The following is a 10,028-nucleotide window of genomic DNA, read 5'->3' on the forward strand; positions in this document are numbered from 1 at the left end:
CATTTGTGGAGGGAAGTGAGTGATCTTGTGAAAACCTTTATCACTCTGTTTTGTGAAGGGTTTATCACTCTAACTGTATTGTTTGAAATGTTTACATTCATATCTAAAATGTTACTGTATATTTACCACTTAATTAAAAATAAAAATTTAGCAGGCCATGGTGGTGAAGCCCTGTGACCCCAGTGACTCAGGAGGCTGAGACAGGAGGATTGCAATTTGCCAGCCTTCAGCAATTTAGTAAGGCCCTAATCGATTTAATGAGATTCTGTCTCAAAATAAAATATAAAAAGGACCTAGAATGTAGCTCAGTGGTAGAGTGCCTCTGGGTTCAATCTCAGTCCTGCAATAAATAAATAAATAAAATAATAAATAATAAATAAAATTTTAAATAATAACTTATGATACATCACTATAGTTGATACTCTGCTGCTGTGGAAGAGGATGGCAGGTCATTATGAGAAAATAAATGTATTTCTATGGAAGGATCCATGGGACATTGATAATTTAAATAGGAAGTGTGTGGGGCTGGGGTTGTGGCTCAGTGGTAGAGTGCTTGCCTGGCATGTGTGAGACACTGGGTTCGATTCTCAGCACCACATATAAATAAATAAATAAAAAATAAAGACTCATCAACAACTTAAAGCATTAAAAAAAAAGTCTTTGTATAAAAAAAAATAGGAAGTATGTAACAATATGGATAGTATAATTCCATCTGTTATTTACTTCCATTCAAGTAATGCATTTATATTGCTCATATAATATTTCATATTTCCTCACATTAAAAAAACTTTATGTGTCTTTTTATTTGAATATACATAGAGAAATGTCTGGAAGCGTACTGGCAATACAGATTTCCTCTGGGTTAGAGGATTGGGTCAAATGCTGACAGGGGAATTTTTTTTTAAAGTTGTTGATGAACCTTCATTTTTTAAATTTTTTATATGTCGTGCTGAGAATCGAACCCAGTGCCTCACACATGCTAGGCAAGTGCTGTACCACTGAGTCACAACCCCAACCCTCAAATAATATTCTGTTGTATGGATATGCCATTCTCTTTTAAATATTTTTTTAGATGTTGCCAGACCTCTATTTTATTCATTTATTTATATGTGGTGCTAAGAATTGAACCCAGTGCCTCACAAATGCTAGGCAAGCGCTCTACCACTGAACCACAACCCAGCCCCTTATGGGGGGATTTTAACTTTTTATTGTATATACTTCTCCATGGAGAGAGTTGACATCATAGTGAGATCTGGGGCAAACCCTAGCTATATATCAGGTTCCTACGCTCTGAACTGAAGATTTGTAAGAGCTTCCATGCTCACTTCTTGGATTCGCAAAGTAACTAGGAAAGAGCATCCAAGTCTTTTTCTTTTTGCAGTCCACTAAAGTGATCTAGTTGGAAGAAGCACTCTTGTTTCCCAGAACTGGGACTCAGGAAAAGTGGAGTGACTTAAAGCTTGACCAACTGTACTGTTTCATGTTTTATAAAAGATTATTATGAAATATTTTATAGTTGAAGAATTATTTCATGCTTGAAAAATTATACTATAAACAGCTATCCCCTACCACCTTGAAATAAAGAATAAGAAATAAGTCGAAGCCCCCCCCATGGACTCTCCCCGATGACATCTTTCTTGCCTTGCCTTGGCCCCTGAATTAATGGTTTCAAATGAAAATTTAATATTTCCTAGTATTTCTATAAGCATAAACTACATGGTCACATATCCTACACAATGTATAGTGATACTTTGCATTTTGTGGTATTAAAGTGTTTATATTCCTCTTCAACTTGCCATTTTTCCACCTACCATATTAATAAGATCCATCCATGTTGCTGCGCAGTCTATTCATTTTTCACTGCTTAAAAATACTCCATTTTAGGAATGTGACACAAATTACTTATCCATTTTCCTGTCGTTAGACATTTAAGCTTTATACTTTTGACAAACAGTGCTGATAGGAACATTCCTGTACCCGATTCCTTGTGCGTACGTGGGAGGGTCCTCACAGGTGCAAGCCGGGGAGTGGACTTGCTGAGTCAGGGGGCATGCATCTTCAGTTTTACTACATGTTGCCAAATGGTTTTATGAAGTTGTGCCAATTTGCATTCTCAGCCACGTATGCGAGTTCCTTCACTTCATATCCTTGCCAACCCTTGGCACAGTAAGATGGTTGGGTGTAAAATGGCACCTCATTTTGGTTTCCGCTTGCATTTCTGTGATTCTAATGAGCTTGTGCATCTTTCTGCTTTGCCTTTTTTATCCCTTGAAGGCTTGGAGAGTGTTTTGGGGTGGAGGGCGATATAAGTATGTGATTGGCTAATTTGGAATTGAGTGCTGTGAATCTTTGATGGAAGCAGGTAAGGCTTGGACCACTCGAGTTAAAATAGACCCACATCACCCTCCACAGAGGCCTTCTCCACTGAGGTGCAATCCATCATGGGCAGAGGTGGCAGCAGTAATAGCTATCTCCTGGGCACCTTCCTTGTACACCGGAGTCCTGAAAAATAAACACTATTTTTTTTATTGAGAACATATACTGTGGGCCAGGAATGGTGTTCAGTTCTTTACATAAATAATCTCACTTTAGCTGGGCACTGTGGTGCATGCCCATAATGTCAGCTACTTTGGAGGCTTAGACAGGAGGCTGAGGCAGGAGGATTATCAGTTTAAGGCTTTGGGGGGTTTTTCCACAACCCACGTGGATAAGGGGAAGAGTTTCTGTTGGAGGATGACGATGCTGGTGATCAACTAATTACTAATAAACTTCTCTAATCAATAAACACAAAAGCCAATACTCTTCTCAAATGGAAGGGGGTGTGATGAATCCGGTCATACCAGATCTGGCCTCCAACCGGATGGAGAAGCCCACCTTCACCTTTATTTATAGTTGCACAGGTAAAGGGGCCCAGACCGGGAGGGGCTTCTTCTGTGAGGAACAGAATGGGGTGGAGTTAGGGAAGCCATTTGCTTAGAGAGTTAGCATATCCTCAGATGGTGACCAACTCCGTACAGGGCCACTTACTCCTGGCCATCTGAAACAGTCTCCCATGACTGCCAGGTCCTGGGAGTCAGACCTCAGTATCCCATGGCTCAACCAAGCCTGAATCTGCTAAACATGGATGGCTCCCCACACAAGGCCAGTCTGGGCAATTTAGACCATGTCTCAAAATTAAAGATTACTGAGTGGTCCTGGTTTCATCCCCAGTACTGTGGAAAATAAAAATATAAGAAACCAAAAACTCACTTTATCCATATTTCAGTCCTATATGGTAGGTTTCAACATTTTACTAATAAAGAAACTGAGGCTCAGAGATGTTAAATGGCTTGTCTAAGCCCACACAGCAAAAATGTATAATTTGAACCTCTGTCTGTATGATGCCCAAGTTTGTGAATTTAACCTGCACATAGTAAATCCAATTTTTTGATCATTCTCTGTCAATACATTTTTGAACATGTACCTCCAACTTATTTAAGTTTTTAATGTGTTTATATACACTATAAAACATCCCAAATTTATACTAATGTACTAGACCTGTAATTATGTCCTCTGGGGCAAGCCAAGCTCATTGTGTCCATGTTACAGATAGGAAAATTAAGGCCCAGAAAAGACTTGCCAAGGTCACACAGCTTGAGAACTGTGGAGCAGGAATTTGAACTCAAAGAGGATGTGGGTATGGAGCACAGGGAGAGTGAAGAATATGGGGTAGGGAAGCCAGTGAGTTGGGGCAGCTTGAGAGGTTTCCCATTCTAAGTCCAGGGTCGGGGATGGAGAAGAGAAGAGAAATGCTGAGATTGGAGCCATGGTCCATACTGCGTCTGGCTTGTGTGGCCGAAGGGCACAAACTCACAGAACAGAGTGGGCACCAGGCCAGCAGTTGGGATTTGACTAAGGCATAAAAAATAAGGGTCTTAATGAGCAAAGGGAAGTGAAGGAAGCAAGATGTAGTATTTCCCACTTCGAAGAGCACATGTAAGGGAAAGATAAGGGGAACAGGAAGCTAGGCGGGGGTCAGTGCTTGTGCAGTCCCAGTGGGTGAAGAGAACCTTGCCAGGGCCACAGGAGGCACGCAGAGCCAGCTGGGTTTCAGAGGACCCACCCCTCCCTTCCCTGTTGGCTCCTGAAGACAGACAACCCGGCCCAACTTGGGTAACACAGCAGTGTGGTCCTTTGTGCAGACACCTCCCCCTTAGGATGTGAAATCCTAACAGTAACATTTACTGAAAGCTCACAGGATGCTAGATTGTATTAAGTTAGGAGAGTGAGTGCATGTGTTTGATTCTCACTAATGCCCTATGAAAACTCTGGAAAAACAGTCATTATTTCCACTTTACAGATGAGGACACAGACACAGAAGCAAACTGACCTGCTCCAAGACCCAGCTGGCAAAAAAGCAGAGCTGGGACTCAAACTCGGGTGACTTAGGGCTCCAAAACATGCTGTCTTCATTATTAGAGAATCCTATGGGGATCAATAGGTGAATCATCTGTGCCTGCACACAGTTAAGTATGGAGTAGGTGGAGGATTTAAGATTGGAGCTTGGCTTTGTAGACAGCAAAGAGAACTAGTCCTACCCCAGGAGGAATAAAGAATAAAACGAAGAATGATTTTCTGAAGGGAATAGATGTAAGTCTTAAAAGCACTTTTCCCTGTAGGTAGCTCTTCAACACACCTCAATTTAGGAACAGAGAAAGAAGCCCCATAACATCGGAATGATTCCAGTTCTCCTCTTCCCTGCAAATGATGCGAGTCTGGTACTCTTGGCATGACTCCTGCCTCTCTCCAGTTTTATCTTTCGGTGTTTTCCAGTTTCAGCCAAATTTGCTCCTCCTGGTTTCCTGAACACAGAATACAAACATGATCTTTTCACTTTTTAAAAAAATCACATCTTTAAATAACTGGAAGCTTCAATTTTTTAGGTGGTTAAATCCATCAATCTATTTCTTTACAATTGTACTTTTTCCCCCTTATTTAAGAAATCCTTTCTTACCATGAAATCATAATGGTGTTCTTCTGTTTATCTTCAAAAGCTTTATAGTTTTATCTTTCACTTTTATGTGTGTGTTGTGAAGTAGTGGTCAAGATTAGTTTCTTTTCATGGATATCCATCATCCACGCATCACTTGTTAAAGTCCACCTTTCCTTACTGATCTGCAGTATTATCTGTGACTTTTAGTAAATGTGTCTGTTCTGTTTCAGTGACCTGTTTGTCTCTTCCTAGATCATTTTCCCATTTCTTCAATAAGTATAGTTTTAGAATAAGCCTTCTTTAGATGGGAATAGGGGATTGAATCCCGGGGCACTTTACCACTAAGATACATCCCCAGCCCTTTTTATTTTTTATTTTGAGATATTGTGTCACTAAGTTACTTAGGGCTGTACTAAGTTATAGAGTCTGGCCTTGAACTTTCAATCCTCCTATCTCAGCCTCCCAAATTGCTGGGATTACAGGTGTGCACCACAGTGCCCACCAGTCTTCATATCTTATAAGATCAAGTCTTCTCACTTTGTATTTTTAAGTGTGTCTTGGCTACTTTTGTAGTTTTAACTTCTATATATCAATTTTAGAATCATTTTATCAGGTTAATGGGATTTCAATTGTTGTTACATTTAGTATGTAAATGACTTTGGGGAGAATTGACAGGTTCACGATATTGAATCATCCAATGCATGATAGGGTATATCTCTTAAACAAGAGTCATATTCTTTGATATTTCTCAAAAGTTTTATAATTGTCTCTTTAAATACCTTGCTCATGCTTTGTAAGTTTTTTTTTTTTTCCTTCATATTTTTATTTTCATTTACTTATTTTGGGACTGGATTTTGCTATGTTGCCCAGGTCCTCCTGGTGAGGCAGAAAGATAGATCTCCCATAGGCAGACAGGACAACCGCCTTGGAGAAGGAAAGGTGGGGAGGGGGACATCATGTCTGTCTCCATCAGGTCTGGAGAACATCCTGTGACTTGCCACTCCCCCACAGCTTCCACCACAGCGACTTGGTCTTAGTTAGAACACCTATTTCTGTTCCTCAGCGCTTCAACCAGAACAGCCCTTCTTTAGTTGACCTTACCATTACCCCTAGCAAGGGCCCATCACAAAGCAGACCTTTACCGGAAGTGCTTCCTCTTTCTAATTGACTGTCAAACCACAAGGTGAGACCCTTTCCTTTTTTTTTTTTTTTTTTTTTTTTTTTTAAACCAGGAATTGAACCCAGGGGCGCTTAACCATAAGAGCCACATCCCCAGCCTTTTTTATTTTTTGAGACAGGGTCTCACTAAGTTGCTGAGGGCTTAACTAAATTGCTGGGGCTGGCCTCAAACTTTCAATCCTCCTTCCTCACACCCCAGCTCCTTCCTCTTAAATATGTAAATAAAGGATTGAAATTATGCGCTTCTGATTGGCTTATTAAATCCCAAGGTTAAAAAGCTTGATTGGGGGGCTGGGGGGTATAGCTCAGTTGGTAGAGTGCCTGCCTCCCAAGCACAAGGCCCTGGGTTCAATCCCCAGCAACCCGCCCCCCCCCCCCGCCAAACAAACAAACAAACAAACAAAAATCTTGATTGGCCCATTTCGGCATCTCTCATTAGCTTGCCCCGCCCCCATCGCCCATGCTGAGCCAGTCGATAAGCCTTTAAAACCCCAGGCAAAGATTAGCCAGCTGTACCCTTCCTTCAAGCCCCTCCCATATTGCGGGACTCTTTCTTTGCTTGAAATAAATCTTACTCTACCCTCCGCTCATCCGTGGCTCTCATTCTTTAGTTTCACAAGGGAAATAACCCACCTGACTGCCTAACTCCATGTTGCAATGGCTCAGCCTCCAGAGTAATTAATGTTATTGAAAATGGTATTTTAAACAAATCATGTTGGACGGCTTATTGCTAGTAGATAGAAACTGATAATTTTCTTGCATTAATTTTGTATCTGGTAACCTTAATGAATTTACAGCTAAACAAAGTTTTAGTGTTGCTGGGTGTGGTGGTGTACACCTGTAAGCCCAGCGACTTGGGAGGCTGAGGCAGAAGGATCACGAGTTCAAAGCCAGCCTCAGCAAAAGCGAGGCACTGAGCAACTCAGTGAGACCCTGTCTCTAAATAAAATACAAAATAGGGCTGGGGATGTGACTCAGTGGTTGAGTGCCCCTAGGTTCACTCCCCAAAAATGTGGGGGATGCTTGTAGATTTTCTATTCTTTTTATTTTTGGCCCTGGGAATTGAACTCAGGGGCACTCGACCACTGAGTCACATCCCCAGCCCTATTTTGGATTTTCTATTCTCATAGTCTTTGCACTAGTAGATAATAACAGTGTATTTCTTCCTTATTTTTACAGTGCTTATTTCTTTTTTGTTGTTGTTTGTTTATTCTTCTTGCTACATCTTCTAATACAATGTTGAATAGAAATATAGAGGTATTTGATTTGATTGTGATAGAGAATATTAGGAGAATGTTCATGTCATTTTTCTGATTTAAAAAGGAAAACTTTCGATGTTTTACCATTAAATGTGATACTTGCTCTCTGTGTGCATTTATGGATATACCATTTATCAGATTAAGAAATACAGAAAATATTCTATATTGTTCTATTGTGTGCATGTATGACTATGTAACAAATCTCACTGTATGTATAATTACAGTGCACCAATAGAAAAAAAAGCATATAGAAGAAAGATTCTTTTTATTCTTATTTTGATGAATTTTTGTTATAAGTGAGTTTTTCAAATCCCGTTCATTAGCTAATGAGATGATTATAGGAATTTTCCATCTTTAATATGTTAACGTAGCAAATGCATTAAGTTTCTAGTAGTAAACTAACTTTGTGTTGCTAAGATGAAGATGAGGTATACACATTTTACATAGGTCTTATTCTTTGCTGTTCCACAATGCTTCTACTGTTCTCTAGCTTTCTTCAAGATCTTGCCTGTCCTTCAAAGCTCAGCTTGGATACTAACTCCTGAAAGACTTAGGGAATGTGCACCAGCCTCTCTGAGCTCATACCTGATATGAGAAGAGTAATAGCACCTGCGTCATAGAGTTGCTGAGAGAATAAAATGAGATAATACAAATGAATTGCTTAGGACAGCTCTGGACATCTATTATTTTTGTTAGTTACTTCATAGCAATGACCACTACACTCTGTGCTTCTGCCAATGATCACAGATTATTTTTAAGGACTTCTGAGAGCCTTTTCTCATTTTCCTTTATTTTCCCTAAAGCTTTTCATATGCCGTTTAATTCTTTTATTCAGCGGGCATTTATTGAGCACTTACTTTGTACCAAGACCAGAAGCAGACAAGATCGCTCCCAGGAAACAATGGAGTAGGGAGAAAGATGCTTAGGAGCCAATGATAATGTAATGTAGTAAGTATTAGGATGGGGTACCTAGGGGAGGGTGGAGGAGGATGAGGAGTATGGGGGGTACCTGGGGAGAGTAGAGTCCTCTAACTTAGCCCGAGGTGAGAGAAGGCTTCTTAGAGGAGGTGATTCCTAAGCTGGGTCCTATGGGACAAGTGGAGGCTGGGAGTGAGATATGGGAAAAAGTTATTTCAGGTAGGTGAAGAAGAAAGGGCAAAAAGAATAGGAGGAGAGAAAGTTTTAACATGCTTGAGAAATTGGTAATATGGAACAGAATAGGTGGGAGGGAGAAAGAAATGATGTGAAGAGGCAAGCAGGCGTCAGATGAGGGAACTTGAGGTGATTCTCACCTCCTTGTTTGGCCCAAGTAACTCCTTTGAGAATGTTCAGGTGTCTCTTCCTTATAAACCTGGCATGGTGTAGGGTTAAATCCCTATTGCTAAATGGGCAGAGAAAGCATCTGCTTTGGAATCAGCAAGGCAGGCAGGCACTGTTCCTACTTCTCTACTCCCTGTTTGATAAGAATATATTTTCTTTGACCTAGTAGTCCAGGAGGCTGAGGATGTAGGATTGTGAGTTCAAAGCCAGCCTCAGCAACTTAGTAAGGTCCTAAGCAACTAAGTGAGACCCTGTCTCTAAATAAAATATAAAAAGGACTGGGGATGTTGCTCAGTGGTTAAATGCCCCAGGTTCAATCCCTGGTACAAAAAAAAAAAGTGTAAAATACATAGCAGAATGCGTCTCTTAACCATTTTTAAGTATTCAGTCCAGTAGCCAACTTAGTGATGGGTTTGCGTTCACATGGAACAGAAGCATTATAAAAACATGGTCTGGGGCTCTGACGAGGGAGTCACTGATCTAAATGTTTGGACATGCTGGGCACAGGGGAAATTCAAGCATTCCTACAAAGCAACAGATGGAGACTTTCCCAGGAATAAACTAGTTATTTCTTGGCAGTCCAAAAATATGTAGTATGCAGACTCTGCTCTGGGAGTTGAAGGAATCCACTAGAACCAATTGACCTAGATGCTGGAAAAGGGATTCCCAGATACTTCCCTGCTAAAAGTCAAGGATATTGAACCAAAGGGGATCTAGCTTCCAACCTCAGGGAATTGAACTTTTCCCTCTGGTTTTCCAGCAAAAAGAAAGGGAATGTTGAATCATGGAATCATATCAAGCTAAAGCAAGTGGATACCACAGAAGTTGACCAGATTGCCACTTTTTTTATTCCATATTGACCTTTTATTTAATACATTAGTCATTATTTTCATCACTGCAATAGAAAATAGACTCTCGGGGTCCAAATCCTGGCTCTACTATTTACTGGGTATGAGAGCCATTGCTTAAGTCAATAAACCTCTCCGTTCAACTTTTAAAATCCATGCTTTGATTTTTTTAACCCATAAAATGGTGCTAATAATACTGTCTCAAAAGGCTGTAGTGAGGATTAATGGTGTTTTGCATGTAAAGTACAAAGAATAGTGCTGGGAGCAAATTAATTTCTATATAAATATGTGCATTACTGATACATTTGGTCATTTCCTCCTCTCCCTCCTCCTCCTCCTCATCTTCCTTCTTGTTCAGTTGACAAATTGTCAAATTCCAAGGAATGTTGTTCTATATTTTATTCTGTTTCATGGGAGTCTGGGGGGATTTCTGCATTTGATGCATATTAA

This window comes from Sciurus carolinensis, chromosome 2 (assembly GCF_902686445.1).
Source record: "Sciurus carolinensis chromosome 2, mSciCar1.2, whole genome shotgun sequence".
Lineage (NCBI taxonomy): Eukaryota > Metazoa > Chordata > Mammalia > Rodentia > Sciuridae > Sciurus > Sciurus carolinensis.